Consider the following 22084-nt stretch of genomic DNA (forward strand, 5'->3'; position numbering starts at 1 on the left):
GCTACAACCAAAAGCTTTTTGTATTAAGAGCACAATCAGAGGGAGAATGCCAAGTTTTGTATCACAGTAGAATTCCTAATGGAATCATTGAGTGCCACAGAAAACAGATAGATGATGAAATAAAATAAAACAAAATACACACAGGTAAGAATGTCTACCTAAAACTATGTAAAACACAGTACAAGAAGCACTCCTTGTGAATGCCTCCCAGACTAAGAGAATGTAGCATGAAAAAGAAAGATGCATTCTCCTGCCCTTCTCTGGAAGCAGAGTGAACAGCTCTGGAACCACTACTACCTCAAGCATTCCTGAGGTTACACAAAGGGAACGAGACACCACAATGCTCAGAAGAGCAGTGACAACACCTGCCAAAGCCTGCACTTCCTCCTGTAGCACCAATAGTGCCTAATAGCACAGTAGAGATGTTGACAGGGATGAAAACACTCAGGATGGCCTCGGTTCCCCCAGGTAGAACACTGTAGTGTCTGCTGAAGAATGCTGAAAACACCAGGGAGCTGGCAGAACAGTACTGACAGGATAAATGCACTTGAAAAGACAAATAGGACACCTCCTGGGGCCTTTAAAAAATCCTTAAGCACGAATAATAAGGAAATATTTGAAGGGAACTCTAAAGGATCCTAAGGACCTCCATGATAAGGTGCAGGTAAATTCCTATGGACTTCATGTTAATATTGCTAATGTAAGCCACAGACAGTTGAGATCAGGAGAAATTAAGATTTTATGCAGGTAACACTTTTTAAGAGTTATATTTTTGCTACTGGATAATAAACTTGTAATTGCAAAGGAATGGATGGTTTATTAAACAAAATATATTAAAGTAGTTCAATAATTTTCTGAGTAGCTGTTATTGCTGACTCATAAATGCTGAAATAAATTTTAAAAAAGTGTAACTGGAAATATTTTAAAAATTACATTATGGAGATTAAACAAAACTTATCCATTACTTTAAAATCTTAGTATTGTCCAGGAAAAAACTGATGAATAATTTATGTGGAGCAAATCCAACAATTTTCTATAATTTATATATAGCACTGTTTTATAAGAAAATATCTTCTCCTTCAAAGAGAATAGTATTTTTTTTTGCTTTATCTCATGATAATGTTTGAGACGCAATAATGAAAAATATTGGCAAAAACCTTGTCTTTGATACATAGAGCCCATAGGTTGTGACGGGGTTATATAAAAGAGTTCTTATTTATTCAATTTAATTAATTTGTTTATGCTCTGAAATTCATGCTCCCATAGAATCAATGTTACAAAAAAAGTACTGTCCTCACAGTGAAGAATAACTCTTCTGTCCAAATTTCACAATCCCTGAGAGAACTGTTGGTAATAAAAGAGTAGCAACAGTAAGGGAAGAAAACATGAGTAAAAGGACCACAGTCTTAACCCCTTCATTAATTCCATGGACTACCATATTGGTTACCCCTTATATTCCATCATATTCCTTTATTCACTAACTTTAACATCATTATTCCAGCTTCTCACACCCTTCCAGACACAGGCCCACTTGAACCCTGTTTCAGTTTCCACGATCCTGTGGCTTGGTACCCTAGAAACATACCCTCCTACTTTCTTGTAAGTGTGGAAGAAAGGACAAAAGGAAATTCTTCAGACTTGCTTTCAGAGCTGGAATAACATATGGAGAAGGGAGTATGAACATCTGTCACTCTAAAATAGAACTTGGTATGTGATTTATGTATTCAACCAAAGTCTATTAAGGGCTACTATGTGGAAAATGCTGGGGATAGTGGTGAATTCAGCCACCAACCATGTGAAACTGACAGTGTAATGATGGAGACACACAAACAAACATTCAAAAATAAAATAAATAAAAGCATAAGAGCTAATTAAAATAAGTGCATGGTGCTCTGGGATTGTGTGGGGCCCACAGGGAAAGCTGCTTGTATGTGTGACAACTGAACTGAGACCTGCAGAATGAATAGGAATTAATTACATGTGCAAGTATGGAGAAAAACATTAAAAGTGGAGGGACTGTCAAAAGCAAAGTCCTGTGGGGAGCACCAAGGACTAGAAGCACTAAGAACTAAGTATTGTGCAAAGACCTTGGGATGATTTTAATGTGGATAAGTGTTATAGGAGGGAACAAGAACTGACATAATTGTATTTATATTTCAGAAACAGCATCTGGCTACCAGTTAGTGAATGCTAATAAGAGTTGGGACAGGCAAGATTGGTTATTTAGGAGCCTATTGCGAGAAATGATGGTAGCTTGGATTAGTATGATAGCATGTGAAATAATGGTGATTGAATTCTGGAGGTTTTTGATTTATGATTCAGTCTTATGATGGATCAAATACAGGTAATGGGAAGGAAAGTTGTAAAAAAAAAAAAAAAACCATTCGATTTAAAACCTCCAGAGCAGATTCACAATTTGCACAAAAATGCTGATATACATGGAAAAGAGCAGAGAGAGGGTTTTCTTGAAATATGGCTCACACGTGGCATGGTTCTTATCAAAAGGATACCACTTGCCTAAGAGTAATGCAGACATTTTCTGTAAGTGACAACCAGAGTGAAAGACATTTGATTACAAACCATAGGGTACAGCATACACAGCCAAAGTCTAAGACAGTGAAAGGGCACAATGGAGATATCAGAAAATTCCATATAGTAAAGAGAAAGATGGGGCCAAAAATGTAGAAAGAGACATTATAAGAATGCTCCAGTCGTAAGAGTAAGTTGTTAAGCAGGAAGACACAGAAATATGAGGCAAGGCTTCATAGCAACATGGATGGAACTGGAGAGTGTGATGCTAAGTGAAATAAGCCATACAGAGAAAGACAGATACCATATGTTTTCACTCTTATGTGGATCCTGAGAAACTTAACAGGAACCCATGGGGGAGGGGAAGGAACAAAAAAAAAGAGGTTAGAGTGGGAGAGAGACAAAGCATAAGAGACTCTTAAAAACTGAGAACAAACTGAGGGTTGATGGGGGTGGGAGGGAGGGGAGTGTGGGTGATGGGTATTGAAGAGGGCATCTTTTGGGATGGACGCTGGGTGTTGTATGGAAACCAATTTGACAATAAATTTCATATATTAAAAAAAAAAGAAATATGAGGCAAGGAGCAAACTATGTACAAGAACCCACTGAAGCTTCAGTTGAATATAGAATAAAATGAGATGATATGTGGTGATATAGACCAGTCGTCAGTAACATCTACTACAGTCTATGGTTTGCATAACTCAGATCCATTCCTGTTGTACATGAAGTCCAATCTGTCATTTCTTGAGAAGGCCAAAGTGACTAGCTGATAGTTGTTAATTTTAGGATCTATGAACATTCTGCCATATCAAATGGCAGAATCATTTCATTCTCAGGATCAGAACATGTAATTCAACACAGCCAAGAGCTGTGGCTGGAAGCATACATTTCTACAAATTGTTCTCAGAAATAAAGGTGAGAGACACCTATCCTACTTTCACTCCTTGGTTTCTAGGTTCATGTTCTAGGATTTGGGGACATAGCTTCTTATAGTGGCTATTTGTTCAATGTGTATACCACATCCAGAAATATACCCCAACCCTGTACTGGTGACATTCCAGAGTTGGTGCCTTATTTTTAGGTTTAAGAGGTTATTCCAATGTTCTGTCCAGCCTATAACTTCTCGGTAATGTGATACCAAATATGACAAGTAGATCCGTATCATGGACTTAACACTAGCTGCTGCTGATGAGAGGCAAGATATTCAGAAGCCGGGTTAATATAGGACACTGAAGTCTGCTCCTCTTGAACCCACTACCAGATCCATCTACAAGCCTATTCCTTAAAACTTTCTGTATATGATCTTCTACTCTTGCACCTTCCAAGACTACAATTATTCTTCCGTGCCATTTATCTCTGTCCAGAAATATATATATACCTTTGCTTTAACAACTTTTTCCTCCACTCTAAGTGGAGGGATATGGCTTAAGACAGGCTGTTGGAAGGTCTTTGCTCATTATTATCTTAAGGGCCACCTCTAATTTGGGTTGTAATGTAGCAGAAGTCCATTTTTTGGCCAAATTTATCTAGCTGACCCATTCTTGATCCAGGCCCAAGATTATTCTTCTACATTAACAACTCATAAAGAATCACTAGTCCTCCGTTCCCACTATACCACAGGAGTGAGTTTAAGAAGCAGTGTCAGCACAACAGAGCTGACACAGACACACATAATTATTTCTATGACTTACGTACACACTATACATTTGGTTGGACTCCAGCGCAAATATACTGTCCTCATAATAAAATAGATTCCTGCTGCTGCACTGTCCAAACTCAAGATTTGTCTGGTCTGGTACACTAGGTTCACAATGGTCAGCTCTGATCCCATTGTCACTCACTGTCTTGTAGTCAGGTGTTCAATCTCTTCTGGAACCTAGATGCATGTCAGAAATAGCTGGGTTTTGTTAGTTTTCTGCTATATAAATCATAACCTTTCTCCAAAAATGTAGAAGTATTCTCTGCTATCTCCCCTATTATTATTTTCAGAAGCTTCAGGAATCATCCTCATTTAGCTCTGGCACCTTCAGATCTATCAGATAAAACGACTGAGCTGAAAAGCAGCTTGTACCAGAGGTTGGATGTTGCAGAGCACTATCTTGCTCTGGGTCCACTGAAAATTGATAGCCTCTGAATTATCTAATAAATAGGTTGAAACAATAATCCCAAAGAGCTATATTCTGTTCCAAAATCCAAAAAGGCCAACAAAGTGCTGTTCTTTTTATTAGAAATAGAAGGCGTAAAATGTAATAATTTGTCCTTCCATTGGAGGGATGCCCTAGAAATTGCCTCCAGACAATTTGAACCCTTAAAAATTAACTGATGTGACAAATCCCTGAATCATTGCAGAAATTTATCTTCTACAATTTGTTAACATGAAGCTTACCAGAGAAGTGAAAATACTTGCTTATGCCTACTCATCTGTTCCTCTTAATGTGATTCACCAAAAGAGTTAATTAATCTGATCTAAGGAATATCAGAGTGACCACATTTCCTTTGGCTCTATTTAAAAATGTACAGGAAAGTTATAGCTCTGGGGAAAAACACTGAATGTGTACTGGTTTGTATCTCCTTTTCTTAAGGAGATTGAAAAGAGCATGCCACCAGATCATTAGCGATATACCGATTTCCAGAGCTGATTAAATCTTTTCTAATAAGGATATTGCATCCACCATAGCAGCCACCTTGGGGACTACCACCTCATTATGCTTAGGCAGTCCACCGTCTTCTGTCAATACGCATCTGTTTTTTCCCCCAGTGGTTTTATTGGTAAATTAAATAAAATGTGATAGGACTAGTAATACTGCACCCTTTTAGAAACTTTTTTCTGCCATCCCCCATGGGAATAGCACTGAATCTGAGTTACTACCTTCTTCAGTTGGAGGGAGACATTTCAGAGAACTTCATCTGGCTTTTCTTACCATAATGGCTCTCATTTCCTTGGCCAGGAAACCACTGTGATAGTTATTCCACTTAGTAATTATATTCATCTCAATTGTACATTTGTGGACTAGAGAAATAACCACAGGTTTGGTCTGCAGAATCATAAGACATCCAGAAGAGGGACTTGTAATGGCATGCCATTTATCATCTGGCCTCGTTATATCTCTGCACTAAGGGAGAAAGGCCATGATGGCGTTCTGTGTCAGCTGACCACCTCAGCTTTCTAAAGAACTTCTTCCTTCTTCCTCAAGAATATTAACTTTAATATAAAATTTAGGTCTTTTGGGGGAAGAATGAGGCTGATATTTACTTTGAACATTTGCAATGTCATTGAAGGGCTTTTCTTCAAGGTAACCTGGCATACATTTCAATCGAAGAAGTCTAGTTAGATCTGGAAACTCTCTGAAAGAGTACAGGTTTCCATATAGAAGCTAGCATCAGTACTTTGCTCATTAACTCTTGGTCATTTTTGGTTGTATAATTTAAGTGATATCTTCATGGGCTTCTAATTTACTGTGTCCTAGCAACACCATGATCTATTAATTATCATCTCAGATCCCTGTTGGTAAGTAAATCCATATTGCTTCTGAGGGTTTAGTGCCACACTGATTCTCTGCTATTCCAGAGTAATCTCCTCCACACTGACACTATCAATCCTAGTTCTAGAATAGCAACTCTTGTCATCAGCCTTGGCCTCAAAGGATAGTTGTACAGGTGACCACAGGTACACTAAAAGTCATCAAACTAAATAATTTTCACATGATAATTCCTTTCTATGCCTCTTCACTAACACACACAAAGTTTTAGAAGACAGTCAAGTGACCAATACAATTGCCATCTAGCCATGGCATACAACCTCACCTGAGAATTATCTTTATGCTTTTAATAACAAGTGACTCCAAAGCTATAAATTTCAGTGGAGATGTAGTATTCAATTGTAGTTTCTGGGGAAAATGTGGTCTAAGTATACATTGACAGGCATATAATACGATATTTGAATTTTCTAAAACTTCTCATTATATTTCTTAGAAATTGGATTAGAAGTCAAAAGATTTTTAAAGGGTTTTTAAAGTCTCACATTTTAAAAGACAACTGAAATTTGTATTGAGTTTAGAAACTGAACATTAGGATTTGATTATTTTTCCACCAGTACACTCAGTTATGAATTGAATATTTCATGGTCTCTATCTCATCAGTGAGGCATAGTTACTTAACTATTCCATAATTAAATTGAAATAATATATCTATAACAGGTTAAAGGTGCTCTGTAGAAGGAAACAATATTAGGAAATAATTTCATCCTGCCTCACGAAATATTCCAGTTGTTATTTTTGAATCAGACATTGAATACATTGGAAAACTGGTCATAGTGCCAAATGTTTTAAGCACTAAGAAGATGCATGAGTCACAGTATAGTCCACTCATATGACTGAGAATCACTTGAAAGATACTTCACCTGCTGTCACAAATGTCACCTCAAATGAAGAAATTATAAGATATATGCTATTACAATGGGAGTAGAGAAAAAAAAACAAGCAAACAAAAAAATGTTGGCTCAATGGAAAGTAATAATTTTCTGTACATTAAGATGTGGAATATGGAATGTAGAATATCAAAAGAATGATATAATTCCAGAGAATATGGAAATACCTTGACTGGTAAACTGGGGACTTTGGTATTTCCTCTAATAGGGGTTAGCTGTAAATAAGGCCTATGAAAAACAAGTATAGTGGCCTCTAACAATAAAACTTCATTTTTCATTTATATTACATGAGCATTTTTAGCTAATAGGTATTGTGAACATGGAAGGGATTCTAATTACGTTCACCCCAGGACTCAGGCCAACATCATCTCTCTCTCTGGAGCACTGTATACTCGAAAGAGCATAGAGAATATCTGGTAAAGTGCAAAGTGCTCTGACAGCATCTTCCTAGAATTGATATTTACATTTCATCTCCCAAAGGCAGTAACACAACCAAGCCTGACTTCAGTAGGGGAAGGAAATAAATACCTCCTCTAGAGTAGGCAAATAGGTATTTATGAACAGATAAGTAGATAGGTAATACAATCTACCACAGTGGACACTGGAACATATTTCATTGTCGCCACTGAAGACAGGGTCACAGGCTCTCCTAGATATGGGGGTTGTTTCAGTTGCTGTGGCAAATTACTCTAAGTATCAGTTGGCCAAATCACAATTTTAGAAATGTTTTTCCTGCAAGTTAAAAAAGATGCAGAAAGATGTGGATACCAGTAAATGAACAATATTGAGTCTCTCTCTTCCAGCTCAGGTTTCTTGCACCCTAAAAGGAATTAGGTAACCATTATGAATTTGGACCAGGGTTTTGTCCAGAATAAATCACAGGTAGAGCAACAATGGTCCCTTGAATGTATCCCATAACAAACCAAGATCTTATTTCTCATCTATAACTTCAAATAAAACAAACATGTGTTACTGCTGCAACAGTGAAGGAACAGAAAAGTAGAAAATTTAAAAAAATGTTAAATAATCTCTTTAAAATAAAATATTATTAAAGATAAATAAGAAGGACATCATGAAAATGATAGTTTATAAACAAATTAGTCTTACAGACAACTTGATGGACTTGGAATTCTGGGTTGAAAAAAATTCAGAGTATCATCTAATTAGGTATTTATGTAAATACATTAGAATACACTTTTTTCAGTGTTTCCTTACTCATAAGGCAGAGTTTAGAAAATGATAAGTCCTATTCTTAGTAAAACTAGTTGTTCCAGAGTTGATCTCCTCTTTTAAACCTTGCCATTGGAGGGCATGGGTGTCAGAATGTTCAAGAATTGCTAACCATGTAACCAAGTGCTAGCTAAGTCTGACATCAGATCAATCAATAACGTGGCAAGGGAATTAAACTTTACTTAAACAAACACTAAGGCGTTTGAGCTATTATGAAGCAGACCCTTGAGGATGCCATATCTTTCTACACAAGGCCAAGAATGAGGAAGAGGGTGCTTGAGATACTGATATAATAATTCTTCTGTGGTGATGACCCCAAAACTCCTATGATTAGTACTGAAGACAGAAAATTACAAATTGTTGGACATTTGAAGTTGTCAGATACTGATACAAAACTGCCAATGAGGGAATAACTGACAAAATGACAAGTATAGTCAACTTGGTGTGACTGATAAGTGAACAAAATGAGATTCTACCTCACAGCTGAGATTAAAACATCTCTCTTGAGGTAAGAATGTTATTGTCTATAAAGTCATTAGCATATGACCTGTTTGGGTCTCTGGGTAAAAGATCTGAATCAGGTTGACACTTTGTAAACTTCAGCCAATTAAGTTTACAATGACACCTTCAAGTAAAAGGGGACAAAAAATAACTTATATGGGGAAGTTACAGGGGTTACAGCATAAAAATATGTTGGAAAATATGGGGTTCTCTTTAGGTTTATTGTTCCTGCACCATACTGCACACAGAGAAGCATGGTGGGAAAGTGAGTTTCTATCATTGACAACTTCTGTAGTTTGGCATACTTTGGCTTCTGGCATAACTCACACAGTGGGGAATGCCAAAAATGTCAAGAAAGGCTTAGATGCTCTATCACCAAAAGAATGATAAATAACTGCTACAGCCATGTTTTCTATATTTTAGGTAAACTGACATTCCTAATGTTTTGTGTATTTTTTCTTTAGTCTGTTTATCGTAGTAAACTTTAATTAAATAGGTTTAAAATAATTTGTAAATCAGTTCCTTGTTCTTATCATGTATTTGTTGGAAGACTTTTTTTTTTTTTTTAATTTTTTTTTTTCAACGTTTATTTATTTTTGGGACAGAGAGAGACAGAGCATGAACGGGGGAGGGGCAGAGAGAGAGGGAGACACAGAATCGGAAACAGGCTCCAGGCCCTGAGCCATCAGCCCAGAGCCCGACGCGGGGCTCGAACTCACGGACCGCGAGACCGTGACCTGGCTGAAGTCGGACGCTTAACCGACTGCGCCACCCAGGCGCCCCAGACTTTTTTTTTTTTTAATGTTTATTGATTTTGAGAGAGAGAGACAGAGCACAAGTAGGGGAGGGTCAGAGAGAGAGAGGAAAAGAGAAAATCCCAAGCAGGTTCTGTGCTGTCAGCACCAAACCAGCTGGGGCTTGTTGTGGGGCTTGATACCAGGAACCGTGAGATCAGGACCTGAGCCCAAATCAAGAGTAAGACGCTTAACTGACTGAGCCACCCAGCCACCCCAGGAAGACATATTTTTGAACTAAATAAAACATGTGTTCCTTTGTTTTAATTAGTAAAATATTTTCTTTCCTTTCATTTTTTTATGCTATATGACCAGAGTCTTTAACTGCAATCTCACAAATACACCGAGAGTAGAAAAGAACAAAGTGCTATCTCCCCTTAAAAAATTCGAGGAGCTTAACCTTCTGTATGCTGAGATGTTCCCTTGTCTTTTTACATCTCACAAAGTAATTTCAAGTAGAAGGGCCACTGTGCTAATTAGATTATTTTGTATTTATAAGGAGTGGCAAGTGATGAGGTATAGTTGCTTTAGATATAATGTACATCTTATTCAACTTAATTTAAAAATATAAAACTACTTCATATTTATGAAGTACCTTTGATCTAAAGAGATCAAAATGTTTTAAGGCTTTCATCTCATGAACTTTTATAACACTCTTTAAGTTAGGCAGGTAGTAATTATGACTGTATTCATTTTACAGTTGAAGAATATGAAACAGAAAAGGTAGGTATAAAAGCTTGTCTTACCACAATAAATATCAATTCAAGGGTGAGGGAAGAAAGAAAGTCAAGGTCTTCTCACTGCCACTGACTTTCCTCGAATCAAAATGATTTTGCAGAATCATTTTCCTCATGTTAAATAATAAAATAAAATCCCAAGACATGTTGAACCCATATAAGCTAGTTTTAATAGAGTGATACTGATGCATAACTGATACACAGACATTTTTGTCTGGGTTTATAGTTTAATGAACAGGTACATATTAAGGTGGAAACCATTTAGTATCAGGGAAGACTGAAACCATTATATGTACTTGTTGGTATTTCAAATCACCTTCTTCTTTCCAAATACATGAGCTAAAACCAGGTGGGTTTGCCCATTCCCTTCTAGTATTCCAATGTAACAATTGTTGGCACCGAGGTACCAAACTTAAATGTCTAACGTGAGTGGGAAGTTAATCAAGGTTAATCAACTAACACAGCAGCCACAACCTGCAATATGTAATATAAAAAAGCATTACAAAAACCTAGTTGTTGGAAGTTTTTAAAATCTAGGCAAATAAATGGAGATACAAAACATTTTCAGGAATCAAAAGGGAATCATTCTTTATCTCCAGGTTTGAATCTATTGCCATACAGTGAGCTGCCACCAAATGTTTTAGATGATTATTGAAATAATTCTGTTTTCGTTTCCTGCTTCTGTGTTACATAATACTAATACTTTATTTCTGTGTGCTAAAGCAAGAATATTTATACTTTCCCTTATACATAAAATAAGTTCTAAAATTATTTAAAACTTCAAACACATGGAAAAGGGAATATGTGTAGGGTAATCATTTTCTCACATTTAGAGTTGTGATATATAATTTTGTTATTTTTTTTTGAGACAGAGAGAGTGGGGGAGGGACAGAGAGAGAGGGGGACAGAAGCTCTGAAGCAGGCTCAACGCTGACAGCAGAGACCCCGATGCAGGGCTCTAACTCATGAACCACAAAATCATGACTTGAGCCGAAGGCAGACGCTTAACCAACTGAGTCACTCAGCCACCCTGTGATGTATAATTTTAAATAACTAAATAGTTTATTTTACTCTTACAGTGCTTAAATATATCAAAATTCATCTCCAATCTTAAAAACGTATTCAATTTATTTATTGTCATTATTAGTATGAAAGCTCTTCTTAGGGAGCATTTTGGACAGACATGTACTTGGATATAACATTTAACAAGTGACTATAGACTAACTCTGATCCAAGTTTAAAAAGAAACAAATGTACTATTTAACCCTTTCATAGAGGCATTTTACATTTAATAGAAGCATGTTGCATTTCATCTAACACTAGCTCCTTTTATATATCATGTCTCAGGTGCCATCAAATAGAAAGATGGTCAACAGGCAAACAGATGAGGAGGGACAAATGGACAAATCATAAGATGTATCATTAACCCTGAATTAACCCAAAGTTGACAACTGTGAATAAATTATAGTACCTTGTTATAGTCAGAAACACTAAACACTTCAAGAGTTCAATAAATAATTTAGGTTCTTTTTTGCATAATATTTCAGGAATAACTATTCAAGCACACTGCAGGCAGTGTTTGATGTGAGTAAAATATTCATATCTATTCCATTGTGACCTAATAATTGCACACACTTTAATACTGTGATTAGGAAAGAAGCAATTCAACTTCTATACTTAAAAAGACTTTAATTCTGCTACCAGACACAGCATGTATTTCTGGTTTTCCCACTTTGAGGGAAGTTTTTTATTTATTTAAATTGTAGTATTGGCATTCTGCCCACTATAAAGTCAAGGGAAAATTTCAGAAAGAAATGTAATTTGCTTTGATCAAAATTGCACGAAGATAGAAAATGAAAAGAAAAAAGAATGAATGAAAATGTGTCAAGGTATTCATACATTTTAAATACTAACAGTAGAAAATCATACAACTACAATCATTGTGTATTCTATTGTATATTTTTGAATGCATAATGGTGGTTTATAAAGAATTTTCAAGTTTATTTCTTTACATCAATTCAGTTGAGGAAGTCAATGTACAATAGCTTCTGACCTCCTTATATTTACCTTCCATGTGACTCAGCTGTAGCACATTAGCAACATGAAAGAAAAATGAGTTTCAAAACAGAATATGATGGAATGGAATTTAATGGAGTCCCTCTACAGTATAGATTATAGAAAGTTAACAGACTTGGTAGAAAAATAATTTGAGAACACTCGTAAATTCTGTTCTTCTCCTTCAAGTCTCTTCTGTCCAGATTGTTACAAGTGTGTTCTCCAGGAAGTTGTCAAAAACTATTCATACAAGTCAGATGCCAAATACTTGCATCTAAGTTAAAAAAATGAAACAAAATTTTATATATAATTAAAATGTGATGCAAACTACAGAATATTTTTATAACTGTCTCCCAAAGTTTCAACCACACCTCATATTTGAACAAAACAATATAAAAAATAAAAACACTGGAAAATCCTCATAAATTGGAAGATCTGATGGAACACTCTAATGTGAAGAAAAATCTGGAATCAAGCGTCTATGCATTACTGGGTTATTAAGAGAGGCAATATAGGCTCACAGACGGACGGTCTTGGTTCTCATGTGTAACTTAGAAGCATGCAAGTGAATAGCTGGTAAATGATGAAAAGGATATAATAATTTATTTTATGTTATGTTATGTTATTTTATCCTTTCACTTTTCTCACCTTTTACATATTTAACCTAGGCCTGTACAGCTCAGAAGAAAGGACACTATTGCCAGTCATAGGTAAATAGAATGCAGAGGATAAGAGATGTACTTATCGAAAGAAAGAAAGAAAGAAAGAAAGAAAGAAAGAAAGAAAGAAAGAAAACAGAACAGAAAGGAAAGAATAAGTATTCTTCTACTATTAATCAAGGAATAGTATTATTAGGAGGTGAGATGCTAGGTTCCTGATTCCACTGGCAGGTTCAAAATCCTAATAGGTAGGGGCACCTGGGTGGCTAAACATTTGACTTCGGCTCAGATCATGATCTCATGGTTCATGGGTTCAAACCCCACATCAGACTCTGTGCTCAGAGCCTGGAGCCTGCTTCAGATTCTGTATGTCTCTCTCTCTCTCTCTCCGCCCCTCACCCGCTCATGCTCTGTCTCTGTCTCTCAAAATAAATACATGTTTAAAAAAAAATCCTAATAGGGATCTGAAAAGAGTAAAGGAAAACACTTCTGACTTCCTTTAGGTATGAACTGTTGCCATACATCCCAACATAGGGCATCAGCAACCATGCAGAAACAGCAGGGTAGTGTGTGTTAGGTAACGCCTCTATCGTTCCAGTAATACTGATGCAGAAAGGTAAGAGAACAGGCATTTTGTACCTGCTTTGATTTAAGCAGCATTTGAATACCCAAGGTGGGCAAGTGATGGTACCTTGTAGTTAACAAGGCCCAGAAAATACAGCACAACGGAATGGTCACTAATCACATGAGACTTGTCCACCAGCCACCTTACATCCATTTGTCCTATGCAATAAGAATAAAAAGAAAACTTCTGTAAGGTTGAGCATTTAAACTAAGTTGATCAGAAATAGGACTAATTATAGAATGGGAAAGGAATTTCCTTGTCAAATTTAACCTCTGTTCTCCTCGGTCCTTTCTCTACCCTCCTCTGCTGTTCCCCAGAATAAGTAGCACTAAAAAGCCATGTATCATAGTGAATAAGTAATGGACTCTGGGATTTCCAACATGGAAGATGAACCATGTATGTATCTTTTCCCCTCCAAGATCTCCATAAAAGAAAATAGAGAGGGGCGCCTGGGTGGCTCAGTCGGTTATGTGTCTGACTTCGGCTCAGGTCATGATATCACAGTTAGTGAGTTCGAGCTCTGTGTCAGGCTCTGTGCTGACAGCTCGGAGTCTGGAGCCTGATCTGGATTCTGTGTCTACCTGTCTTTCTGTTTCTCTCTCTCTCTCTCTCTCTCCCAAATATAAAGATTAAATTTTTATAAAAAGAAAATAGAGAAACTTAAAGATATAAAACTACAAGTTCAGATAAAATGAGAGAAATGACTTCTCAGAAAAGAGATGATAACTACAGTTATAGAAGACAGAAAGGAGACACAGGTGGTAAAAAGATAGGCAGAGCAGAGAAGAGATAAACTATACTTTTGGTGTTTTGCGTTTTTTTTTTTTTAAAGAAAATACCAAATAAGACTCAGGAGTTGCAAATACCAGGCATTATAGGAGTTTGGCCCAAAGTATGCACCCCAAGCATGAGACTAGAAGTCTATTCTCTACGGAAATTGAGCAACCTATGCTCTCCTCTCAGGCACATTGGCCATGGCAGATGGAAAGGAGTGAGTTATGGAGTAGGAAACAGGAAGTTAATTAAATCTGGCACACTTAGCAGTGGGAACCCCAGACTTCTTCTTTCCAACTCATGGACTATTTCTAGCCAGGTATTAGCTCCCAAGGGAGAATAGAAAATTATTCTCCAGAGAAACTGAGAAGAACCAAGAAAGTTCTCTGGATATGGGCAACTAAGCGTCCTTGAAAAAAGAGTCAGCTCTGTAGCTGAGCAACTTTTGTCAAAATCCATTCATTCACCAGTCCCATCAATGCAACTTCCACTGATGTTTGTACTCGTAAATGAGGATCTAAGGATCACCAAACATTTGTGGAATGCCCCCCAAACTATAGACACTAACTTTAAAAAAGGAAGAAAATGTAGGATAAAAAGACACAGTACAGGAAACAGAAGGCCAAAACAAACAAAAATTGTAACAATTAAGTATCCTGAAAAAGATTTGGCATTTATAAAAGATTGGGAGCTATGGAGACCAATCTGAGATCAGGAAATAATTATTAGATATGAAAAATATGATAGCTAAAATAAAGCACACATGATGTGTGAAATGATGAAAGAACACAATCAAAAAAAATTCCTAAGTATGCAACCAAAAGATAAAGAAATGAAAAATGAAGTGGAAAATAAATAAAAGTACATTAATATAAGAATTCCATTAATAAAGTAGCAGAAATTCTAGAAAGTGTAGGCAGAGACAACCAAAAGATGATTGTCAAAGAAACATCAGAATAAGGCTCCTCAGCCAAGTTTATTCAAGAAAAGAGAAGCTATTATTGGTATTCCAAGTAGGAAGTTTTCAAAACAGAAAATTAGAGATGTGCACAGCCCTTGAAAGGGCTGGAAGCACAATGGTACAGAAAACTGTGGCTAAAAGTAGATGAGACACCTGAGAGCTCTCCATGCACCTACAGCGAGTCTCAGAAGTCTCATGAGCCCCGGCCACTTTTGCTGTTCACGGCTACCCATGAAGTTCAGGGTCTGGAGACTTTCAGGAAGTATCTGGCATCTGAACTCCTCCAGGGAGTCCACTGCTGCCAAAGTGAGTGATCCTCAAAAGCTTTGTCTGGCAGTTACTATAAATCAAGTCTCTTAGGGAAGGTGGATCACTGCTATTATTTTTAGCGTTTGCACTCCCGAATCAAGAGTTTACCATTTGCCCAATGTGCATGCAACTCTCTCTGGGAGTACCTCTCATTGACAGATTCTAACACACAGCTGTCTAGTGAAGGGTTTTGGTCATTCTCTTCCTCTACCATGCACAGGACAGAACAAAAAGTGGTTGTGATGCTATTGGTTTGGCCATAGAGAATCCAGCATAGAACTATCCACAATTAAATAGCATCCTCTTCCAAATCAAAGTGGCTCAATAATTATCCAGCACCAGAAATAAGAAATGCCAACACCAATCCATACTGATGTAAGCTATCAGATCTTTAGAATAAAAAGATGTTACAAAAAGCTTCTAAAGAGAAGGAATAAAGAAATATCAGGGTGCCTGGATAGCTCAGTCGGTTGTGTCTGACTTCGGCTCAGGTCATGATCTGGCAATTTGTGAGTTTGAGCCCTGCATCAGCTCTGTGCTGACAGCTCAGAACCTGGAGTCTGCTTCTGATTCTGTCTCCCTCTCTCTCTCTCTGCCCCTCCCCCACTCACACTTTGTCTCTCTCTCTCTCTCTCTCTCTCTCTCTCTGTCTCTCTCAAAAATAAATAAGTATTAAAAAATTAAAAAAAATATCAAAGCTGAAAAAAATAAAAAGAAAGAATCAGAATGATATTAGAGTTTTTAAAAGCAGCAATAGCTGATGGAGGGCAAGTGAAGAAAGGCTTTAAAGTTCTGGAAGAAGATGAATTTTAACTTAGAATGTTATGTTCAACCAACATGTCAATCAAGTCAAAAGTTAAATTAAAAACATTTTCAATAAGCAAGTACTCAGAAAAAAATGTAAGTTTTTTTATTCCCTTAATGTCCTGGTAATTCCTTTGAGAATACTCCTTAAAAAAGAAAGAAATAAGCAAGAAAGAGAAATATATAACATCCAGGAAGCAATAAGTATATTATGAGAGCATCTGAGGATGATAGCTATGTAATACTGCGTAAGACTAAACAGTCCAAATTGAAGCAGGATAGAAAGATGGGGCACTCTGGGGAGGAAACTTCTGGAGGCATGGGGAGCTATGAATTAATAAATCAGGGAAAATAAGTTCCAGCACACAGACCACAAAACAAGTGAAATATTAAAACATTTAATACGTTTTAAAGAAAAGACAAATAACAAGTATATTCTTTGACCTACAATTAAAAATATTTATATTTAACACTTGATAAAAATTCCCTAGAGGTTAATTCCTTGGGTGGGGGCTGGGTGGGGGGAAGAAATGGCAGGGTGAGTTAAGGGAACTGGATCTTCATGTATCATAATGTAATAATATGGAATATATTACATATATAATAAACATAATCCTAATATTTCATAGCAGCAAATAAGTGTAGACAAGGTCTAAAATTTATAAATCAAAAAACAGCAATTTGAAAGTAATATTTTTCACTGGGAAGTAAAAACAAACCAAAAAAAGAAAACAGCTGAGAGAAAATTTGTTGCCTTAATAGAAGTGTGAGAGGGTGAGCTATAAAGATGCCATGTTAGCATGGGAAAAGTTCTGTAAAAGTGTTTATATTCTCTCTTTGTCTCTCCCTCTGTGGAAAAAAAAAAACCTGCTATATATTCTAATTTGAGAAATTTGTCTTTGTAATGTAACCACTCCAAATGAGTTTCCTGAGGAGGCCAGCTATAGAGCAGGGCAGAAATATAATAAATTAAATAACTCTGATTAGGAATCGAGAAAGCAGAATCATTTACTCAGCAAAACATAAATACTTCAAATTAAATATGCATATTATATACTATAGAGTTAATGCATTTTACCAGTTTTTAAATGTAAAGAGTTGTACAAATTCAGAAGATGCCTAATATTATTTTCTGTTCAAGCTGTGTTGAGAAAAGCCATCAATTACATACTATAAGTGACTGCAGAGCATCAACATAAAGTAATAATAGCAATCACGACAACACAGCCAATGAAATCATTTAATACTGAAAGCAACTCTTAAAGGTAGACACTATCATTATTCTCACTTTGCAGATGAGGAGCCCGAGGCACGGAATTTCAGAGACTGCCCGTGTTCTCACAGACAGTGAGTGGTGGAGCCATAATTCAAATTCTCGTGACAGGGATGAGGAAGTGACAAGCCAATACACTGTGCACTATGTCTTGAACTCAGTCAGTAAAAACCTGAACACCTTTTCTCTGAAACCTGTCTCTTCTGTATTATTTATCTGCACAATCTTGCAAGGCAAGGGTCCTGAAAATTTCAGACTCATTGCTCTTTCGTCTTCTATTCCTCCCCACGCTGACAATCCCTAACTTGGCCTCATCCCCACTGCCTTTGCATCATCCCTCAGCTGCACTTTGGAGCTGCCTTAAACTCCCTCCTCAGTCTCTTCATTACTAACCCACCCATTTTGTTGACACATAATTAGTTCCTTCACACAACTCTTTCCATTCATTGCTTTCTTGACATGTATTAACTCTTAACATTTTCATGATACATTTGTCTCAATCTACCCTAACCTAATTCCTACATGACTCTCTATTAGGATTATCAAAGTGCTAGATGTCACCCTCTCACAACTCTGTATTTCAGTGTCTTCAGGCTCGTGTTTATTTATTCCCTTGTTTGTGCTTCTTGTGCTACAGAAATCCTGTTCATCTTTCAAGCCTAGGTCAAATATTATTTTTCTTTCTTTGAAACTTTTCTTAAGCTCTTAATAATAAGTGAATCTTCCTTTTAATTCAGTTTGTTTTCTTTGCATGTGTTATATGTCCATAGCATGGTTTTATAACTTTATTAATATGCTTTTCTCTTCTAGTTTATTATCACATTTGGTTTTCTGTGCAGCATGCAAACGTACTTATCAAAATATTGTACTTATCAAAATCTTGTAGCAACTCCTGCTGGGAGCCCTCTAGATCCACCTGTGAGTTCTTGTCGAAGCCGAGCTTCTCTCAGGCTGCTTAGAGCCAATGATGAGTAAATGTCAGGCTCACTCCTCTGAGATGCAGCCGTCCTTAAATGAACAACTGTGGGCTGGCCCAAGTTTCTAACTCTTCCTACTCAGTCCTATTTCCTCCCCTCCCAACTTCACAGGAGTCTGACCTACTCCTCCTCCTTGTCTTGCCCCCTTTTCCCTTTCCTTCACAGGTCTAATCCTCTAGTAGGATACATTTGCCTCTTGAAAGATCCAAGTAATACTGTGCTTTCTTGAAGAAAAGATCTGTTACTTATATAAATTTAAATTCCCTAGGACCTAATATGGTGGTTCAATGAGCATTTGACATTTGACATACATGAGCATTTGACAAATGCTCATACAATGAGCATTTGACAAATATTTTCAGTCATGGTCTCCTATAGAAATTGATTACAGAATCACTATTATTAGAATTTAGATGTTTTTAGGTGGATATGAACAAACTATTGTGAATGATTAAAAGTGTTTGTTTTATGAGTGTGTGAAGACTGTAAGCATAGAGCATTAGTCACCTAATGTTGTTCAGTCATTTCGGTGAGTAGTATTCTTACTGGTATAAAAGAATGAAAATGAAATTTAAAAGGCCTTTGAAGATGTGTAAAATAAATGTATTAACCCACACTTTTGAAAAATCTGGTGGTATTTATTATCAGGCACAGTTGGACTCACAAGCTCAAATAAACTCACATCTAGTCTTGTACTTCCCCTATATAAATTCTACTTTCTTGTGGATTTCAATATTTCTTCTTACCTGTGGCATATTTTTCCACACATCATGGACAGAAGCCACCAGCCAATTCAAGCTTACATCCTTTCTTCTTAACAACTATCAGTGGTGGAAAGTGAGGGAGAATGAGATGGGTTAGGGAGATAGGAAGATAGAGAGATCAGACAAAATGTATTCGTCTAATGGCTAATGATTAGTTCTCCCTGTATCAACTTGGGTTGTTCACCTATGTATAGACTAGTCACTGGTCATGGGTGGGCAAGTTAATCAATAACTTCTTTTTGAATAGACTTGGTATCATCAATATAGCTAAGCAGCTGCTTCAAAGACTAGAAAAGTCTTATAATCTCAAGGGTTAGACAATTGTGCATTAGGAATATTTGAAAAAATTTCATTCACAGGGTATATTTTTAAAAGCATTCATTAGAATCTAAAGCTAACCAGAGAAGTTGGAACTTTACGCTGTATTGCAGCTATATTTAGTCATTTTTTTAGTAAATGACAAGTTTTGTAATGTGAGTAGGATATTACTGGGTTTCCTCAGAGCTCCTGTTGGCCGTGAGACCTCCCCTCACTCACGTAAGTTAGAGACTTACTGAAGCCCTGGCAGTGAGTATTCGTTTCCCATCCCCTCTTCCAGACCGATTGCTCCTCCAAGGAATATCAGTCCTTTCTAGTTAAGTGTGTTCTCCTGGCTCTGTACTCTAGTCTTGTGTATATTTTTGATTGTATTTAATTTAAAAATTAAAATTCTGTGGGGCAGCTGGATGGCAGTTGAACATTCAGCTCAGGCCATGATATCCTGGTTGGTGAGTTCAAGCCCTGCATTGAGCTTGTTGCTGTCAGTCTGTCAACGCAAAGCCCCTTTTGGGTCTTCTGTCCCCCTCTCTCTAACCCTCCCCCACTTGCGTTCTCTCAAAAATAAATAAGACATTTATTTATTTTTTTTAATTCTGAGTGTTATAAATCAAACGTACTTGAGGGTTTAATCACCTGGAGTGTTACTGTGATTTGGTTTCAAACTGATTGAAATTCAATGCAGGGAGGACTTTTTTTTTGGTGCTTACAGAAACCATGCCTATAAATGCCAATCACTCAGCCACAGTTGTTTTTTTCCTCTTCAGAGCTAAAAATAGACATTACTTTTCAGGACTAAAATTGACCTCTGATCCCACTCTAATCATCTACCAGTGCCCTGGATTCTCCAGAACCCCATGCACATTTGGGGGCAAGGAGAAAAAGCAGGCTGGTATGCCATTTGCTTTGTTTTTGTAGAAAGTAAATATGAGGCGGGGGGAAAGCTTGTGGATGTATTTTTATCGCCCTTTCCAAAAAATAAAGAAAAGAAAGAAGGGAAGAAGGGAGGAAAGAAAAAAGAGAAGAAAGGAAAAGAGAGGAATGGAAGATAGTTAAGAAGGACAGTTAAGTATTGTGAGAGAGAAAAAACTAACCCAAAACTAAAAGAATAAAAGAAAAATCAGCTAGGGACTGCAAACATGAAAAATTAGCCTTGCGGTCAATGAGACTGTGGTAACAGGCATGGATAAAGCCAGCTGCAGAGTGAGCAGGAAACTGTATTTCCCCCAAGGTCATGATGCAGTTCTAATGTATCGTATCATAATAACTCTCTTCTTTGAGGCACTACTGCTTCCTTCCCAATGACATACCCAGCTCTGATTCACTAATCATGACTTTGAACACAGATCAGTTACCCTATTACTAAGCTGCTATCACTAGAGGCAACAATCTATCCAGAACTGACCTCTAGTCTCCTCTAGCCTCACCTCAGAAGGACCAACCAATCCAGTGTCAATCACCACTTCCCATGGCCTCCTCAGCATCATTCTTTTGCAAAGAAAAGCCTTCCAATTCCATCTTAGAGCTCATTCTATAGTTACTTTGAAGTTCCCTTCCTTGTTGCACTTTAATAATAAACACTTTGTTGTACTACTGGTTTAGTTTTTGGTTGTCTTTAATTTTTTAACATAAATGACTAAATAATGGATTAATTCACTGTATTCTACTTGCTTTAAAGTACTTTATATTTACTAATAAGTAGGCCTTTTAAAATTATATATTTTTACACAACTAATACATTCAATTTATAACCGTGATTAGTCAGGCCTCTTAAATGTTTATAAGTACAGCTTAAATAATTTTAAGATGATCATTTAAAATCACATTCTAATTTTTTTAACATTTATTTATTTTTGAGAGACTGAGAGAGACAGAGCATGAGCAAGGGAGGGGCAGAGAGAGAGGGAGACACAGAATCTGAAGCAGGCTCCAGGCTCTGAGCTGTCAACACAGAGCCCGCCGCGGGGCTCAAACCCACGAACCATGAGATCATGACCTGAGCTGAAGTTGGGCACAACTGACTCAGCCACCCAGGCGCCCTGAAAATCACATCCTAAATCTATTTCTCGATTAAACATTTTAAATAAGAATGTTAATATTAATCTATTTTTAAGTACATTATTTTAAATATTGCAAGTACATTAAAAATGAACACATTTTCTGTAACAGTAAATTATTACTACTACTGATTTCCTTATTCATTTTGATGTTTAAGTTTCATTTTTCCACTCTAAAATATTTACACAGCAAAGGAACAAATATGTTATAACAAGACTAATTTTAAGTGCATAGCCAGATGATATTTTTGTGGTTATCAATCAAAGCAATTTTCCTCTACTTTTATTGATGTA

Source organism: Lynx rufus, unplaced genomic scaffold, assembly GCF_022079265.1.
Source record: "Lynx rufus isolate CCGP_SWC_20201006 ecotype Redwood Valley unplaced genomic scaffold, mLynRuf1.p SCAF_3, whole genome shotgun sequence".
NCBI lineage: Eukaryota > Metazoa > Chordata > Mammalia > Carnivora > Felidae > Lynx > Lynx rufus.